Genomic DNA, 20095 nt, shown 5'->3' with positions numbered 1-20095 from the left:
TCTCCTAATTTATGGCCATTCAGATAATAGTCTGCCTTTTTGTTTTTGCTACCAAAGTGGACAACCTCGCATTTATCCAAATTATACTGCATCTGCCATTCATTTTCCTACTCGCTCAACTTGTCCAACCCACACTAAAGGATCTCTGCATCCTCCTCACAGCTCACACTCCCACCCAACTTGGTGTCATCTGCAAATTTGGAGATATTACATTTTGTTCCCTAATCTAAATCATTAATATATATTGTGAATAGTAGGGTCCCAGCACCAATCCTGCGGTGACCATCACTGTCTGCCATTTTGAAAAAGACTCGTTAATTCTTCCCCTTTGTTTCCTGTCTGTCGATCAGTTTTTCACCCATCTCAAGTGGCCAAGGATTGGGAGTGGTGCAGCAAGTGGGTGAATAGGAAGGGTGCCAATGAGCAGGGTATTGAAGGGTTGGGAGTAGGGCAGTGATCAGGGTCCTGGATGAGCACTTGGCACGTCATGACATTTAAGGCTAGAGGCTAAGGGCTGGCAAATGGGATTAGGTAGACGGGAAGAAAACATTGCAGTTGATACTAGGTGTGCTGCAACACTGAATTGGATATATCTGAAATTAATGGACTTTGAAAGGAATTGTCAAATCTATCTTGCGTGTGCTCCCTTCTTGCCCCATAGGAAAATCGACCAAAGCTGAGTCGTTCTTCACTGGTCTACCCCGCAGCCATAATGTACCCTGAGATGGATTGAATGTGCTAGAGAGGAGATCCTGCGCTCGATAGCTGTTGGGAAACCAGATTGGCTGGCAGCTCCATCAATCCTGGCAGTGCTAAGAGTGCATTAATGGGGACTGGCTGTGGGGAGTCGGTGGTTTTGTGGCATTGTCTCTGGGCGAATCCCACCACAGCAGGTGGTCGAATTTAAACTCAATAAAAATCTGGAATCATAAGCCTAATCATGCCCTTGAAACCATTGTCGAACCCATCTAGGGTTCAAGTGCTCTTTAGGGAAGGTAATCTGCCACCCTTACTTGGTCTGGCCTACATGTGACTCCAGACCCACAGCAATATGGTTGACACTCCGTTGTATTCAACCGCTACAAAAACACAAAAAAAAAAGAAATGAAACTGTAGTGACCACTCGGCATTGTAAAAATGAGATGTCAACCTGGTTAAGCTACAACACAGGACTTGTGTGCCAAACAGCATAAGCAGCAAGTAAAACACAGAGCTAAGCAACTACACAACAAACATATCAGATCTAAGCTCTGTAAACAACTCCCTGGAGGAAGAGGCTCCACAAATATCCCCTTCCTCAATGATGGGGGAGCCCAGAACAGATGTGCAATAGACAAGGTTGAGGTATTCGCAGTAATCTTCAGCCAGAAGTGCTGAGTGGATGATTGATCTTGGTCTCCTCCATAGGTCCCAACATCATAGATGTCAGCCTTTAGCCAATATGATTCACTCCACGTGACATCAAGAAACGGCTGAAGGCACTGGGGACTGCAAAGGTTATGGGCCCTGACAATATTCTGCAATAGTATCGAAGACTTGTGCTCCAGAACTTGCACCATTCACGACTCCTCAGACAATGAAGCAGTCCATGTCCCAAGTGCAGCAAGACCTGGACAATATCCAAGCTTGGGCTGACATGTGGCAAGTTACATTCGGGCCACACATATGCCAGGCAATGAACATCCCATACAAGAGAGGATATAACCAATACCATCGCTGAATTCCCCACAATATACATCCAGGGGATTTACCATTGATCAGAAACTGAAGTGGACTAGCCATATTAATACATGGCTATCAGGGCAGGTCAAAGGCTAGGACTCCCATGGTGAGTAACTCCCCTCCTGCGTGTGCGTCGATTTCCCCCCCCCCACCCCACGTCCCGTCCCGTCCCCCCCAATAGTCTTTCAACCATCTACAAGGCACAAGTCAGGAGGGTAATGGAGTACTCTCCATTTGCCTGGATGAGTGCAGCTCCAACAACATTAAAGAAGTTCAGCACCATCCAGAGCAAAGCAGCCCACTTGCACTCTCTTCCACAAACATTCAAACCTCCCACCACCGACAAATAGTGGCAGCCGTGTGTACCATCTCCAAGATGCAGTAACTCGCCAAGATTCCTGAAGGCAGCACTTTCCAAACCAATAACCGCTACCATTGAGAAGGACAAGAGTAGCAGATACCTGGGGACCCCACCACCTGGAGGTTCTCCTCCAAGTCATTCACCACGCTGACTTCAATGCCTGGGGAAAAATCGTGGAACTCCCTCCCTAACAGCAATGTGTCTGTACCTAAATCTCGGGGACTGCAGCGGTTCAAAAAGGCAGCTCACCATTGCCTTCTGAAGGGCAACAAGGGATGGGCAATAAATACCGGCCTAACCAGCAACGCCCACGTCCCGCAAATGCATTTTTTTAAAAAAAAACTGCAGTGAGGGTGCAAAAGAAGGCCCAATGGATTCCTGAAAACAGGTGTATGTCTGGGTTCTTGGACAGGGAGGGTGGGTGTGGACAAGTTAGGGGGTGGTGGCGCAGTGGGGTGATGGTGGTGTGTTAGATCAATAGGATACTCCCTCTCCTTCCTGCCCCTGAAAGAATTTGCCCACACCTGGCTAACAGCCCATGATGAATTATTCTTGGCTAAAAGTGCAAAATTTTATCTGTTAGTGTCAGTTAGTAGTTGCTTTCTCGCACCATTCCCAAGTGTCCATGCTTTTTTAATGATGTGTATTAGCAGGAATGGGAACCTCACTCCCTTGTCCCTCTGTAATCTGAGAAATTCTCTTCCCCTTTGGCCTTGTTGAGATCATTTAGTTCTATCTAAATTTAGATACCAAATCATTATTTATTATACATTTTTTATGTTGCAATCTTTAGACAATTATTACTGAGAAACCTAACTTTCAAAGAGTGAATGCCCAAAATAGAGGACAGTCAGATTTTAAAATGGTAGACAATGATTGAATGAAGCAACAGTAATTGGGTGATTCCAAGTGTTTGATTTTTTGAGTGTGCTGTAGATGGCTATTTTGGTTCAGTGATGCCAGTTTTGTAGCATATTTTGAGTGCTGGCTCTCACCTGTATCTGCTTGTGTAATAGTATAACCCAAAGATGTAACAGTAGCATCTCATTGTGATGTCGACTGAATACTTGAGACTTTGCATAATATAAAAATAATTGAGCATGCCACTCGTGCTACTTCCTAGGGTCAACTTAACTCAAAGGTGAATACCCTCCTTCCTCTCTCTCATTTTGATGCTTTTTGCTGTCTGACTGCCTTCAGTTTCATACCTCTGCGTTTAAAAAGCAAGAATACCTCTTTAGCCCTGCTGTTCTATTAATCTAACTCGCGAGAGTTGAATTTAGCCCAGTAATAGCATTTTTAATATATTTTACATTCTAGAGGGGTGATGGTTTAGAAATTGGGAGGTCGGCAATAAATTTGAACCTGCATATTGTAGAGAAAAGGGAGGTGAGCAGTTCAACAACTTTTTTGTCTTGGTAAAGAATTAATTAATGCCAAAAATAAATGAAAAAAGATGTGCAGGGCAGGTGGATTGGCCATGCTAAATTGCCCCTTAATTGGAAAGAAAAAGAATTGGGTTCTCTAAATTTTTTTTTTTAAATAGATGAGAGCTCAGGAATGAAATGTTGGGGAGAATAAGAGTGTTCAAGAATATAATCCATAAATCTAAGAGGAATTTTAGGAGAACCAAAGAGTAGAAACAAATCTGGCAAACCTCTTGATGATGGGACATATTTAAAGTGCTTTTAATATTTTTTTTAAAAAGTGAAACTGCTGGATTCATTGGATACTTCAGTCAGACTCATTTTGAAAATATTTATATAGTTCTATAGTACTTGGAGCCCAGAAACAGGCTATTTGGCTGAACAGTTCCATGCGAGTAAAATGCTTCATGAGTTTCACCTATCCTTCATCTAATTCCATTAATATATCCTTCTATTCCTTTCTCCCTCATCTGCTTGTCTAGATTTTCCTTTAAATGGACCTATGTTTTTCCTCAACTAACTAGTTAATAATAATAATCTTTCTTAGTGTCACAAGTAAGCCTACTTGTGACACTAATGTAACACTGCAATGAAGTTACTGTGAAAATCCCCTGGTCGCCACACTCCGCCGCCTGTTTGGGTACACAGAGGGAGAATTCAGAATGTCCAATTTGCCTAACAAGCACGTCTTTCGGGATTTGTGGGAGGAAACCGGAGCACTGGCTACTTGTGGTAGCGAGTTCCACATTCTAAACCATTCTGGGTTAATAGGTTTTATCTGAATATCCTATTGGATTTGTTAGCGACTATATTATCAGCCCCAATTCTGGTCTCATTAGTAAGTGGATAATTGTTCTAAGTTTACTCAATCAAACCATTTTCTAATCTTAATCTTGATTACCTTTTATCAGGTGATATATCAGGCATCTCTTTTTCCAGCCCTAGCTTGTTCAGTTTTTCTTGTAAAAGGGTAAAAGCCCTCTGTTCTGCCGTCATTCTAAAGAATCATTTTTGTGCCTTGTCCAGTGCTTTTATATCTTTTTTTTACAATATTGGGACGAGACCTATTTCCCAAGTGTGATCTAACTAAGATTCTTTCCAAGTTTAATGGAATTTTTTTCAATTCTATCCCTCCAGAAATAAACCCTGTGATGTGTTTGCTTTTTTTTAGTGGTTTTGCTAGCTTTTGTCACTATTCTTCATTTATGTATCTATCCCCAGATCCCTCTGTTTATCTACTTCATTTATGTACGTACTTTCCAAAGAATATGTGGCTTCTATCTTCTTCCTATCAAAAAACATTTTTTTTTTTGCTATGACTCAACAATTACTTTGAGTTCATTTTCATCTGTGTCGCAAACATTTTCCATTTCAAATCAGTGTCATAAAATCCCAAATTAGCTACACGGAGTAGAGTTTCTGCTAAATTGTGTCCAACCAGTATAAAAGATAAGTGATTTCAAGAAGAAATAACTCTTGGGGCTGAAATGATAAGGGGGGAAGGCAGGATCAGGGTATTGAATTTGATGATCATAATGAATGGGGAAGCAGGCTCGAAGGGTCGAATGGCCTACTCCTACTTTCTTTTAATAATAATCTTTATTGTCACAAGTAGGCTTACATTAATCGGCTGTGCTGGAGATCGCCTCCACATGCGTGAGTGGCCATGCTATGCCAGTAGCTCTAAAATGTCACAATGGCCTTCAACTTATACACAACTGGTTCTTTCCAGGGGTCAGTGGGAGTCTCTGCTGGGTCCCAATCTGCTGCCCACATTTGTCAAGCTCATTATTGATACCCTTCAGATCGATGATTACATTTATCTTTTAATGAACAGACTTGGTCAGCAGGCTGAGGGAGCTAGAGGATTTGTGGTGATTTGCAGGCTTCCCCTGCCTCCAGGGTGCCATCGACTGCACTCATGTAGCCATCAAAGCACCTGAAGGCAAGTCAGGAGCTTTTGTGAACCAGAAGGATTTCCATTCAATGAACGTTCAGATCGAATGCGATTGTAGGACTTGCAAGTCTCCACCCATTACTCTGGAAGCTTAGGATGCTTACATCCTGCAACACACAGGTGCCAAGGCTGTTTGTCACTCTTGCTTGCTTGTTTGGATGGATTGCTCTTAGGTGATGAGGGTTATCCCCTGAAAGGCTGGTTCATGGTCCCACTCCAGCACCCAAGTACTGGGGCAAAGGAGAGGTATAACAAGAGTATACCTTCAGCTAAGCTGTCATGGCATTGTTTCCCTCTCATGCCAAGCGTGTGCCTGAGCCTCCAAATTCCAACTGCTGCCTATGCAACCCCTTGTCCTCCACACTGAAAAGAATGTATACTTGGATCATTACAACAAAAAGTGTTTATGTAATTGTGGTGAACATATTGCTACTACAATTCTGCACTGCATTGTATTGTATTATGTTGATGCCCTTGTGGGCTCCGCCTGTGGCTCTGCCCCCTCGGGAGTGGTATATAAATCTGCAGCCTGTAGGCAGCTCTCAGTACAGTGCAGTCACAGGCCTAACTTAATAAAACCACTGTTCACTTCTTCTACTAATCGTCTCGTGTGAATTGATGGTCGCATCAATTTAATCAGCTAAGATATCGCAATGGAAGCCGCCCTCAAACCTGATCGACTGGAACTCGACCCACAGGCAGCTGAATCCAAAGGAATCTTTTCACACTGGCTCCGCTGCTTTGAGGCCTACCTTGCCGCCTCCTCGCCCGCCATCACCAAGGCACAGAAGCTGAGTCTCCTCCACGCCCGGGTGAGCCACAGAATCTCTGTACTAATCGGAGATGCGACCACGTACGCAGTCGCGATCCTGAAAAGACATTACGTGAGGCCGGTGAATGAAGTGTTCGCGTGGCATCTCTTCAAAACACATCGTCAACGTCCCGGGGTAGCGCTGGAGGAATATCTACGCGACCTGAGGGTGCTCAGTCGAAACTGTAACTACAAGGACGTCACAGCCTCTCAGCACATGGAACTCGCCATCCGGGACACCTATGTGGCTGGAGTCTGGTCCAACTATGTAAGACAGTGCCTGCTCGAAACGGGCGCCCTCTACCTGGAAGAGACGGTAAAACTATCCACCTCATTAGAGGTAGCCATCCAGAGCCTACACGCTTTCCCCTCCGACCACGTGATTTCCTCGTGGATGCCGGAGGCGCGACCATCACCCGACCCGAGGGTGTCCCAGGCCTGTGCCATGCGGCTGCCCACCCAACCCAGGGGGGCTGCTTTGCTATTTCTATGGTCAGAACCAGCACCCCAGGCAGTGTTGCCCAGCTCGGATCGCGACCTGCAGCGACTGCGGCAAGAAAGGACATTTTGCCAAAGTCTGCTTGGCCCGACCCAAAGTTCCAAAATCGCAGGCCCGACTCACAGGCCTGCAGACCCCACTGCGTGTCTGCCGGTACCGCACCCTTCTGACGCGTCATCCGCCTCATGCTATCCGTGGGGGCTGCCATCTTTAACTCTACCTGACATAAGCAACGCATGGGGGCCGCCATCTTGGCCGCCATCTTCATGCAGACCGATGGGGGCCGCCATCTTGGCTGCCATCTTCAACGCTACCTGACACGTGTGACCGGGGGCTGCCATCTTGGCCGCCATTTTGGGACCACCCCGCTACCACCGACCACGTGGGTTACCCACAGCTTGGCGCTGTCACTCTCGACCAGTAATGGCCCAAGCACCTCAAGAACTCCATGATGACCGTCCGGGTCAATGGGCACGAAACGCCCTGTCTGTTTGATTCTGGGAGCACGGAGAGCTTCATCCATCCGGACATGGTAAGGCGCTGTTCCCTCCAGATTTCCCCCGCATCCCAAACAATCTCCCTTGCTTCCGGATCGCATTCAGTGCAGATCCGGGGGTACTGTGTTGCGAACCTTGCGATACAGGGTGCCGAGGTACGCCAATTTTAAACTCCTCCCCCATCTCTGCGCTCCTCTCTTGTTAGGACTGGATTTCCAGTGCAACCTCAGAAGCCTGACCCTGAAGTTCGGCGGACCCCTACCCCCCCTCACCGTATATAGCCTCGCGACCCTTAAGGTCGCCCCTCCCTCGCTCTTTGCGAACCTCACCTCCGACTGTAAACCCGTCGCCACCAGGAGCAGGCGGTACAGTGCCCAGGACAGGACTTTTATCAAGTCAGAGGTCCAGCTGCTCTTGAGGGAGGGGATCATCGAGGCCAGTAATAGCCCCTGGAGAGCCCAGGTGGTGGTCGTCAGGACCGGGGAAATGAACTGGATGGTTGTAGACTACAGCCAGACCATAAATTGGTACACGCAGCTTGATGCGTACCCCCTTCCCCGCATAGCGGACATGGTTAATCAGATTGCACACTACCGGGCTCTTTCCACGGTAGATCTGAAGTCCGCATACCACCAGCTTCCGATCCGCCCGGAAGACCGCCAATACACTGCCTTTGAGGCAGACGGCCGCCTCTTCCACTTCCTCAGGGTCCCCTTCGGTGTCACCAATGGAGTCTTGGTCTTCCGAAGAACGATGGACTGAATGGTTGACCAGTACGGGCTGCGGGCCACGCTCCCGTACTTGGATAACGTCACCATCTGTGGCCATGATCAACAGGACCACGGCGCTGACCTTCAGAAGTTCCTCCAAACCACCATACCCTCAATCTCACCCACAACCAGGAGAAATGCGTTTTCCGCACAACCCGACTAGCCACCCTCGGCTATGTCGTGGAAAACGGAGTCCGAGGGCTCGACCCCGACCGCATGTGCCCCCTTCTGCAACTCTCCCTTCCCCACTGCGCCAAGGCCCTAAAAAGATGCCTGGGGCTCTTTTCATATTATGCCCAGTGGGTCCCCAACTATGCGGACAAAGCCAACCCACTTATCAAAGCCACTATCTCCCCTGATGACTGAGGCCCGCCTGGCCTTCAGCCACATCAAGGCAGACATTACCAAGGTCGCAATGCATGAGGTGGACGAGTCCATCCCCTTCCAGATGGAGAGCGACACGTCAGATGTCGCCCTGGCCGTACCCTTAACCAGACAGTCAGGCGCGTGGCCTTCTTTTCCCGTACCCTCAACGCCTCCGAGATTCGACACTCCTCTGTCGAAAATGAAGCTCAGGCCACTGTGGCAGCTGTGCGGCATTAGAGGCACTACCTGACCGGTAGGAGGTTCACCCTCGTCACCGACCAATGGTCGGTAGCCTTTATGTTCAACAACACACAGCGGGGCAAGATCAAGACTGATAAGTTCTTGAGGTGGAGAATCGAACTCTCCAACTATAATTACAATATCATGTATCGTCCTGGGAAGCTCAATGAGCCCCCAGATGCCCTGTCCCGCGGCAGATGCGCCAGCGCGCAAGATGACCGACTTTGGGCCATCCACAATGACCTCTCTCACCGGCCCCCCCCCCCCCCACTGACAGCAACGTGTATTTTCTTGAGATCGTTGACGAGTACCCAAGTTTCTCCTTTGCCATCCCATGCCCCGACATGATTGCGGCCACTGTCATTTAAGGCCCTGCACAGCATCTTCCCCCCGGTTTCCCCACTTACATCCACAGTGACCGGGCCTCGACGTTTATGAGCGATGATCTGTGCTAGTACCTGTTCGATAAGGGCATTGCCTCGAACAGGACTACCAGCTACAATCCCCCGGGAAACAGACAGGTGGAGAGGGAGAACGCGGCGGTCTGGAAGGCCGTCCTTCTGGCCCTACAGTCTAGAAGTTTCCCGGTTTCCCGCTGGCAGGAGGTCCTCCCCGACGCGCTCCACTCCATTCGGTCGCTCCCCTGTACAGCCATGAACGAGACCCCTCACGACCGCCTATTTGTCTTCCCTAGGAAATCCACCTCCGGGGTCTCGCTTCCGCCCTGGCTGACAACACTGGGGCCTGTCCTCTGGAAGCACGTGAGGAGCCATAAGTCCGACCCCCTGGTCAAGAGGGTCCAGCTCCTATAGGCCAACTGCCGGTTCCCCAGTGACCATCACCTACGCCCCCCCCCCCCCCACACACACACACACACACACACACACACACACACCGGACACTGCCTCCCTCCCCCATTGCCGACCCACCGCGATGAAGCTCCAGATGACACGTGCCCGGAGTTAACGAGCCCAACACCCGTGCCCGCAGCGAAATGGGAGCTGAGGCGATCACAGAGAACGATCAAGGCGCCGGGCAGAATTGATCTGTGAGCCCACTTCACCCCCGCTGGACTTCAATTTTTTAACAGGGGGTGAATGTGGTGAACGTATTGCTACTACAATTCACCACTGTATTGTATTGTATTATGTTGATGCCCTTGTGGACTCCGCCCCCTTGGGGGTGGTATTTAAATCTGCAACCTGTAGGCAACACTCAGTACAGAGCAGTCGCAGGCAGGCACAGGTCTAGATTATTAAAACCACTGTTCACTTCTACTAATCGTCTCATGTGAATTGATGGTCGCATCAGTAATGTTCAAAGAAACAAGAAATCAACAATACTTGGTGTAGTTTTGAAATAAATTACCCGTGAGAAGCTGCTGTTGTGCTCAAGGTGCGTTAAACATACATTTGTGAGGTTCTTGTCTTGGTGGCAGTTGCATTGGAGGCAGTCTGCTGAAGTGTCAAACCAAAGACCTTTTGTGGTCATCCCTTTGGCTGGCAGAGCCTGATTAGGCTGTGCCTGGCTGGGTGTGTCCAGAGCCATGGCTGGGCATTCTGCCCCTTTGTCAGTGACCATTTCATCTGACAAAGCTTAGAATACTTAGAACATTACAGCACAGAACAGGCCCTTCGGCCCTCAATGTTGTGCCGAGCCATGATCACCCTACTCAAACCCACGTATCCACCCTATACCCGTAACCCAACAACCTCCCCCTTAACCCTACTTTTTATTAGGACACTACGGGGAATTTAGCATGGCCAATCCACCTAACCCGCACATCTTTGGACTGTGGGAGGAAACCGGAGCACCCGGAGGAAACCCACGCACACAGGGGGAGGACGTGCAGACTCCACACAGACAGTGACCCAGCCGGGAATCGAACCTGGGACCCTGGAGCTGTGAAGCATTTATGCTAACCACCATGCTACCCTGCTGCCCCTATGTGACGACTGACTGGGAGCTGCTGCTTTTCAGAACTCTGAGGAGTCCCGCAGATGACATTGAGCTAATCCAGCCGCATTTGATGCGTTTGAACCTCCTAGGTCACCATTGATGAATGGGCACCTAACAGTGAGACTCATCCATCTCTCATACTGGCAGTGGCCTCTTTAGGTCATTGCCTGTCTTAGGGCTTGCAGATCTGTGTGCACACCAGATTCAGTTCCTGGAGCTGCCTCTTCATGAGAGTTGCCACACTCTCAATGTAGGAAGCTGTGCACTCCGGGTCAACAGTGCTTGTACCCACCATTGCCGACTATGGCATGCAGTCTGTCTGGGATAGCTGTTAGATCTCCCTGCTGGACTTAATAGTAAGAATCTTTATTATTGTCACAAGTAGGCTTACATTAACACTGCAATGAAATTACTGTGAGAATCCCCTAGTCGCCACATTCCGAGTACACTTAAGTGAGAATTCAGAATGTCCAATTCACCTAACAAGCACATCTTTCAGGACTTGTGGGAGGAAGCGAAGCACCCGGAGGAAATCCACGCAGTCACTGGGAGAACGTGCAGACTCCCAGCATCTGCTGCCTGATTGACCACTCAGGTTCATCACAGCATGTTCTTGTTCTCCAGCAGCCCCCTGACTGCCAGTGCCTGGGCCACTGCCTTCACCAGCTCCTTGTGCCAGTGTGCCGTGCACTACCATGGGAGCTGATGAACCTAAATCCATCGATGTGCTGTCTACACTAGTCCCTGTAAAACTGAAGTTCAAGTGTACACCATACTTGCCCTCCTGCTTCCCATGGACGCCTTGTGTGAAGGCTATTAGTGTTATGGATATTTCTTCCTTGATCTGTGAAAGACACCTCTGCAGTCTCTGCCACAACCTCTGACAGCCTTGAGGATGTTGAATGCAGAGTTTTTAAAGCCCCACCCATTTCTTCCAGCTTACCAAAGATTGCCTTACACAGTTGGCGAACGCTAATTGGCTACCCAAAGTGAAATCAAGTTGACAAGGCAAGCTCACCTGCGAGCGTATTCTTTATCGTCTTCTGGACCCGCTGACGTTGCACACCCATTAGGCGTCAAATGCAGGCCCATGTGTTAATTCCCATTACCCAGTGTTATATTTCAAAGAATGGATAGTAAGCCACCAACAGTTCTTTATGAATAGAAAATGATTGTTTCAAAATCTCCAAAAATTAATAAGCTTAAAGAAATAAGGTCCCTTCATAACCTTAAAGGAGTAAGGTAATTGTTCACTTTCTGAGCAAGAGAGATTGACTGTTGTGACCCCCTTTAAGGGGGTGAATTTGTGGAGGGTCATGTGACCTGATCAAGTCAGGCTAGAGCACCTGGGGCTGAGCTCAGGTTTCCCAGTTATTGGGAGTTTGGAACATGGTAGTCTTTTATCTCACTTTCTGTATTTAGTACTACTTTAAACTGTTATTCATTAGTCAACTTGGTGGTTTGCCCGGCTGTCAGGATATTACATTGGTGATAGGATCAACCAGAGTGCTACAGAAATCTGGAGAGCAGACTTCTTGCGAAAGCCTTTCCTTTGAAGCAAACTCATTCAGCAGTGTCAAAATGCTCAATTTTGACAAACTAGAACCATTTGACCCTAACACGGAGCAATGAGCGCTATATTTCAAACACCCCTGCTATTTATTTTTTAAGGCCAATGAAATCTGGCGGCGGGGGGAGAAAAGGGAAGTGGGGAGAAAGAAAAACACAGGGTAATCCTATTAACAGCAAGCGGGGCGTACATATATAACCTGATAGGAGTCTGATTTTCCCCAGTTCAACTCCAAAACCTTTTGAGGAGCTTGTGGAATTAGTCGAGGGACATTAACACCTGAAGCCCTCCATAATAATGCAGTGATTCAATTTGACAACATGGCCCCCAGGGGAAATGGTTGCAGAGTTTGTGATGTACCTGAAACAGCTGAACATCGTGAGTTCAGGTCTGCACTCAACGACATGTTGACAGGCTGGTCTAGAACATAGAACAGTACAGCACAGAACAGGCCCTTCGGCCCTCGATGTTGTGCCGAACAATGATCACCCTACTTAAACCCACGTAACCCGTATACCCATAACCCAACAATCCCCCCATTAACCTTACACTACGGGCAATTTAGCATGGCCAATCCACCTAACCCGCACATCTTTGGACTGTGGGAGGAAACCGGAGCACCCGGAGGAAACCCACGCACACACGGGGAGGACGTGCAGACTCCACACAGACAGTGACCCAGCCGAGAATCGAACCTGGGACCCTGGAGCTGTGAAGCATTGATGCTAACCACCATGCTACCGTGAGGCCCTGCGGTGTTAATGACGTGGTCATACAAAATAAATTGTCAACAGAGGCAGAGATTACCTTAACGAAGGCATAGTGGTTGCCCCGTCTATGGAAATAGCCAGAATGGGGACAGTGGAGTTTCTGAGCATGTAAGCAGGCTATGCCCACCAAATTTGATGGGAAGCTGCTCGTAATCGTGGCGCCAAAGATGATAAGTAACAAACCGTGAGGCTCAGTTCAAAAGTGTGCAGAGATATTGGGAAGTTGGTCCACAGACCAGGAACTATAAAGAATGCGGCTCGTGTGGGGAAATAAGACCATGAGAGATAGGAGAAGAATTAGGCCATTCGGCCCATCGAGTGTGTTCCGCCATTCAATCATGGCTGATATGTTTCTTTTCCCTATTCTCCTGCCTTCTCCCCATGACACATGATCCCCATATAAATCAAGAACCTATCTCTGTCTTAAGGTCGGAAACTTAGCTTCCCCAGCGTCTGTGGCAAAGAGTTCTACAGATGCACCACCTTCTGGCTGAAGAAATTTCTCTTTATCTCAATTTTAAAGGATCGCCCTTCAGTCTGTTTTTCCTACTGGTGGAAACATCCTCTCCACGTCCAGTCTATCTCAGCCGCTCTGTATTCTGTAAGTTTCAATAAGATCCCCCCCCCCCCCCCCCCCCCCCCCCCCCCCCCCCCCCCCCCCCCCCCCCCATCCTTCTAAACTCCGAGTACAGACCCAGAGTCCTCAACTGCTCCTCATATGACAAGCTCTTCATCCAGGGATCATTCTTGTGAACCTCCTCTAGACCCTTTTTAACGAGTACAGACCCAGAGACCTCAACCTCTCCTCATGACAAGCTCTTCATTCCAAGCAACCAACACTTAATAATAATCTTTATTGTCACAAGTAAGCATACATGAACACTGCAATGAAGTTACTGGGAAAAGCCCCTAGTCGCCATATTCTGGTGCCTGTTTGTGTACACCGAGGGAGAATTCAGAATGTCCAGATTACTTATCAGCCTGTCTTTCGGGACTTGTGGGGGGAAACCGGAGCGCCCGGAGGAAACCCACACAGACATGGGGGGGAACATGCAGACTCCGCACAGACAGTGACCTAAGCCGGGAATTGAACCTGGGACCTGGCGCTGTGAAGCCATAGTGCTAACCACTATACTACCGTGCTGCACTTGCGCCAGCTGTGGTTACTAGGAACCACAATGGGGTCTACCAGCTCCCACATCATGCAGGAACAACACCTCTCTTGATCCTCCATCTCTATTTTATTTAATTTTTATTTTGGTTTTTAAATTTTAATCTTTTTAAATAATTTCTCTTTATATCACTCCTTATTACCTCAGTCTGAAAGCAATTTATGGCCAGTAGCCCTGACAGATTATAAACCATGAAACGTACTTTCAAACTACAAGTGATAAAAGTTGTAAAAACATTCCGACCGTAACCACTTACCAATCGGCTCTCTTCCTTGTAGCCTTAGTTGCAGCAGGGCAAGATCGCTGACGGAAGCAGGGAGAAAAAAACAAACAGGCATAGGAAGTCTCCGATGGGGAGCAAGTGCAGCAGCCTCAGACAGTGCATCTACCATAGTGTTCTAAATAGAAGCGGCGTTCGCCTTCCAGATATACATCGCTTGATCCAGCCCCGCAAGTGCAGGAAGCATGGGTGAAGGGAGCCCGGCACCCTCCTACTCTGCAGGTGGTGAAGGGATGTTATAACCTGCATGGTACTTGTAGGGTTTGGAGCAGTCTCCCCGTGAGTCTTGACGAATAAGAGTTCCACAGTTAAGGAGCCCGAGGCCATTCATCACTGAGCTCTACAAAAAGGCGGCTAGGCATGGAACCGTCAAGAGCATACCTGGTTGGGATCCAGTGTATTTTGTAAATGTAATTGCTGTGCAATAAACTTAATTTTCTTTTACAACCTGAATCGGACTCGTTTGTGGCCTACAAAAATAAGTACGCGCTTAAGCATACAGATGACCAGAGCAGGCTTGCAGAAAATACATTGTTAGCTTGAGGATTAACATCACGTTTGTGCTGCCATGCAGAGGCTTGCTTGACAAAGATGCACCATGCCAGTGTACTGTGTTAGAAGAACAACGTGGAAGTGAAAACCATTCAAGATGAAAGGTTACTGCCCATGAGCAGGTACGACTGTCTCAGCAAATCCAATTTGGTTTCAAACACATGATGGCAGCTAGAATTCCTTGGGGCATTTGACTTTCTGACAGATAATTAGAAGTAGGACAATAGAACATTGGCCGGAAAACTTGTGCTGGCACTCAGACTGCATTTTTGCTTGGTGATCTTTATACTTAGGGCGGTCATGCAGCTTACAGGGAACATTTAATTCCCACTTAACTATCTCCTCATTCTCCACAGCAATCTCACCTGATTTGGGGCGTTAAGGTGGAGGATAGCTCTCCACCAACCTCACACCCCAACCCAAACCTGACCTAACTTAATTTGACATTAGCTTTCTCAATGGTACACTATCTGAAATAGTGTCAGTGGGAGGAAGTGGAGCCATGAGTTGGCAACAGATGTTCTGATTTTGTCCAAAAGACAGTGATCTTTGATGCAGAAATACGTAGCTGCCCAGCCCTCGTCCAGCAGCCCTCGTCCAGCAGTCCTCTTGAAATATCCATCGGTGAGCACTGGTGCTGTACTAATTCAGTTCAATTTCCAGAGTGAGGAGTACCCAGTCGTCTATGGAAGCATTAAGACATTTTCATGATACGTGGCATACTCAGTATTATAAACGTGGTTTATAATGGAAACAGACGCTAGCCTGTGTTCAAATCCCCTTGGAACTTGACTCCTTTGGAGATCACTTACTGGAAATGATCTCATGAAGGATAGAATCATAGAATTTACAGTGCAGAAGGCTATTCGGCCCTCGGAGTCTATACCAGCCCCTGAAAGAGCACCCTACTTATGCCCATGCCTCCACCCTATCTCCGTAACCCAGTAACCCCACCATCCTTTGGACACTGAGGGGCAATTTATCATGGCCAATCCACCTAACTCGCACATCTTGGACTGTGGGAGGAAACCGGAGCACCCGAAGGAAACCCACGCAGACACGGGGAGAACGTGCAGACTCCGCACAGATAGTGACCCAACGGGGAATCGAACCTGGGACCCTGGCGCTGTGAAGCCACAGTGCTATCCACTTGTGCTACCGTGCTGCCCCACCTATTCGTATCCTAACTACGATTTACATTTAAGCCAGCAATTATTTTGTTCACACTTCAAGCTAAAATCTGTTGAAGACAGTGATGTACCATCGATTGGATGCGAGACACGGTGAAGGTCCAAACTTAGGCTTTAATCAGCTAGATGTTAGCCCGGTGGTCGACTACAGTGAAAAGCCGACCGCCGGGAACTCTGGGTACTTATACCCGGCCTCGGAGGCGGGGTCTACTTGCCTCGCGACCAATTGGTGAGCAGTCACATGACTAGTCCCAGCCAATCAGCCGAGAGGCACGTGACCAGCCAGAGCCAATGGGAAACCAGTGCTCTGCACCAATGGCAGTGCTCCTATTCATACCACCACAGACAGGTTATGCCAGAGTTGCAGGGCATGGAATGAAGTAATTTATAATCCGCAAACAATTGGGAGAGTGGTCAGGAATGTTGGTGCCACATTAAGTGTTGCGCTGCAAGAAGGGATGATTGAAAACCCACAGGGTCACATTGATGATGTTTGGAAGAAAACCAGAGACAAAGGCTTTCTGTTTTATGCATCATTTAAAAAAAAAAAAAAAAAAATTTTTATTAAAAATTTAGATTACCCAATTATTTTTTCCAATTAAGGGGCAATTTAGCATGGCCAATCCACCTACTCTGCACATTTTTGGGTTGTGGGGGCGAAACCCACGCAGGCACGGGGAGAATGTGCAAACTCCACACTGACAGTGACCCAGAGCCGGGATCGAACCTGGGACCTCAGCGCCGTGAGGCGGTTGTGCTAACCACTAGGCCACCGTGCTGCCCTTTGTTTTACGCATCATTTAAGGAAATTAACTTGGGAGTTTTCAGCTCGGATTCCTCTAAAAAAAAATTTTTGAATACTTAGCTCATAATTTTGTTTCCAATTAAGAACAATTAACCCTAATAATTTTAATATGCCTTCCCATATCTCGCCTCCATATTTTTCATAGTTTTTTTTGCTCTTGTTGTTTCTAAAATTGCTTTCACGCCAATAATCGTTTCAGGTGTACAATGACGTAAAAGCAGAAATGGAATTTGGGAAGCAGGTTACAATCTAGTTAGTTATCTGTTGCACTAAATGCAAGAGGTGTTGGGCTGTGTCTGGAAGGTAATTTTGTAGAGAAAGAAAGCTTGCTTTTCATGATCACTGGATATCCCAAAGTCCCTTGGAGCCAACTATATACTTTCAGGGTGTGATCTACTGGCCGCATCCTGCTCAAAACGGGTGCAAACGCGGCTGGTCAATGTCGATGGTCTCTTCCATGATTTACCTGGCTCCCCATGCCTCTCGAGATCAAATGGGAACTTGCGAGATGTTGCGAGGGAGGGGTCTTTGATTATGCTGCCCGTTTTCCCCAGGCAGCGGGAGGTGTAGATGAAGTCAATGGATGGGCGGCAGGTTCGTGTGATGGACTGGGCTGTGTTCACGACTCTGAGGTTTCTTGCGGTCCTGGGCCGAGCAGTTGCCATACCAGGCTGTGATGCAGCCAGATAGGATGCTTTCTATGGTGCATCTGTAAAAGTTGGTGAGAGTTTATGTGGACATGCCGAATTTCCTGAGCGAGTAGAGGCACTGTTGCGCTTTCTTGGTGGTAGCGTCGACGTGGGTGGACCAGGACAGATTTTTGGAGATGTGCACCTCTATGAATTTTAAACTGCTAACCATCTCCACCTTGACCCTGTTGATGCTGACAGGGGTGTGTCAGTGCTTCCTGAAGTCAGTGACCAGCTCTTTAGTTTTGCTGGCATTGAGGGAGAGATTGTTGTCGCTGCACCACTTCACTAGGTTTTCTATCTCCCTCCTGTATTCTGACTCGTCATTATTCAGGATTCGGCACACCATGGTCGTATAGTCAGCAAACTTGTAAATGTAGTTGGAACCAGATTTTGCCACGCAGTCGTGTGTGTACAGGGAATAGAGTAGGGGGCTACGTACGCAGCCTTGCGGGGCCCCGGTATTGAGGACTATTGTGGAGGAGGTGTTGTTGTTCATTCTTACTGATTGTGTTCTGTGGGTCAGAAAGTCGAGGATCCAGTTGCAGAGTGGGGAGCCATGTCCTAGGTTTTGGAGCTTTGATATGGGCTTGGCTGGGATTATGGTGTTGAAGGCGGAGCTGTAGTCAATAAATAGGAGTCTGGTGTAGGAATCCTTGTTGTCGAGATGTTCTAGGGATGAGTATAGGGCCAGGAAAATGGCGTCTGCTGTGGACCGGTTGCGGCTGTGTATGCGAATCGCAGTGGATCAAGGCGTTCTGGTAGTATGAAGGTGATGCGCTTCATGACCAACCTCTTGAAGCACCTCATTAAGACTGAAGTCAGGGCCACCGGACGGTAGTCGTTGAGGCACGTTGCCTGGCTCTTCTTTGGCACAGGTATGATGGTGGTCTTCTTGAAGCAGGTGGGGACCTTGGAGTGGAGTAGGGACAGGTTAAAGATGTCCGCGAACTCCCTTGCCAGCTGGTTTCTAACAGGCTCTGAGTGCACGACCAGGGATCCCGTCCAGGCCCGTTGCCTTCCAAGGGTTCACTTTCAGGAAGGCCGATGTGACTTCGGAAGCTGCGATGATGGGCATGGGTGAGTTATGGGCTGCTGCGGCACTCAAAAGCGGATTGTTGGTTACCCCGAGGCATTGGGATCTAGTTCCTTCACCTCTAAAACCTTAGGCAAGCGCCGTTCAGTACTGGCTCCCATAAACAGGGACCAGGAGGAACAACACTTGGGTGGGGGCGGGTCTCCCAGGGGATCAGAGGCCCTCTGGTGGTTGCCCTCAGGGCAGAGTGGCACCCTCCCAGTATGGATGTCACCTGGGCACCTTGGCATTGCGAGCCTAGCACCCTGGCTTTGCCAACTGGATGCCAGCCTGGCACTGCCAACAGTCCAGGTGGCGCTGGCATTGTGCCCTTGCTGGGGATTGGGCCTGGGGGGTTCTCTGCCTTTGTGAGGTGGGGTGCGGGGGGAGGGATCATGTGAGGACCCCCTTATAGGTGAGTTGGGGCTTTGGAGGGTCTGGCGCCCGCATTGAGGGTGAGGGAGGGGGTCAAGAGATTGGGGTGCCATTTAGGAATGGCGTTCTGATCTCCTGCACTGAGGAGTTCTGGTGAGCAGAGCTCCTCAGTGCGGGAAACAGTGCAGTCTCGGCGGGGCCCCAGTTTGTAACAGAGTCCCGTTCGATAGTGTGGTCTTTCTCAGCGACGTGAGCGCCGGGAAATGCCTGGCTACATGGACTCGACATGGGACTCTTGTAATTTGGTTAGATTGCACCCTTAAATTGTAATCACTGTTTTGTGGGAAAGGAGTACAGCAAGATCCTCCAATCTGTGGTATAATCACGACCAGATAACCTCCGAGAAGATTGTGCTTGATAGTTTTAATCAATCGGGGCCTTCTCCTCTGGGGAAGGAGGGAAAGAGAAATAGTAAAACTTTTGAGGGAGAACTGCCCCCATGGTGTCTTGCCTCCTGTTTTCGACAGCACTCTTGAAGAAACCTGTCAAAATCTGAGTAAGGCCAGTCTTTTCAGTACACTAAACATGCTCCTTGAAGTTTGACAAAACAAATCAATTTGAATATGAATATTTGCCGCTGTATTTTTAATCATTCAGGTGGTAATGAAAATCATTTGCAATCACCTGTAAATTGGCTACCTGCTGTTTGCCTCAAAACACCACTGCTTGAGTGTCATACTCTTTCAATAATATGAGCATTTCAAAGTAAAATCTCTGTCACAAACATGTCTTTTTACATTATCCAGTTAGTACAATATTCATAATTTAAGAAAATTTGGAAAGGAATAAAAATCCAATCCTGAACATTAAATATATTAATTCTCTTTTATGTATTTGGTATCCATATTATTCTAGCCTATATTGCTTCATTGAAAGGGTATTCCTCTGAATATTATACTCCACTTTTGCCGAAATCTGATGGTTGTGGTCCATTCTTATCTCTTAGGT

At 48.0% G+C, this 20095-nt stretch overlaps 1 protein-coding gene across 7 annotated transcripts in view; it reads left to right on the top strand.

The window, feature by feature from the left end:
* The window catches only part of trim66 (tripartite motif containing 66), a 407144-nt gene that overhangs the window by 266174 nt on the left and 120875 nt on the right, over nucleotides 1-20095 (top strand). The window contains exon 1 of one of the 7 annotated variants that reach the window (XM_038808138.1): nucleotides 3203-3224. The exons of the other annotated variants lie outside the window; for them this stretch is intronic. The gene's annotated coding sequence lies outside the window, so the exon portion shown is untranslated. Of the gene's footprint in view, nucleotides 1-3202; nucleotides 3225-20095 lie in introns of those variants that run through there. 7 annotated transcript variants of the gene reach the window in all.

This window comes from Scyliorhinus canicula, chromosome 9 (genome assembly GCF_902713615.1).
Source record: "Scyliorhinus canicula chromosome 9, sScyCan1.1, whole genome shotgun sequence".
Classification (NCBI taxonomy): Eukaryota; Metazoa; Chordata; class Chondrichthyes; order Carcharhiniformes; family Scyliorhinidae; genus Scyliorhinus; species Scyliorhinus canicula.
This window is presented reverse-complemented; position numbering and strand designations above follow the sequence as displayed.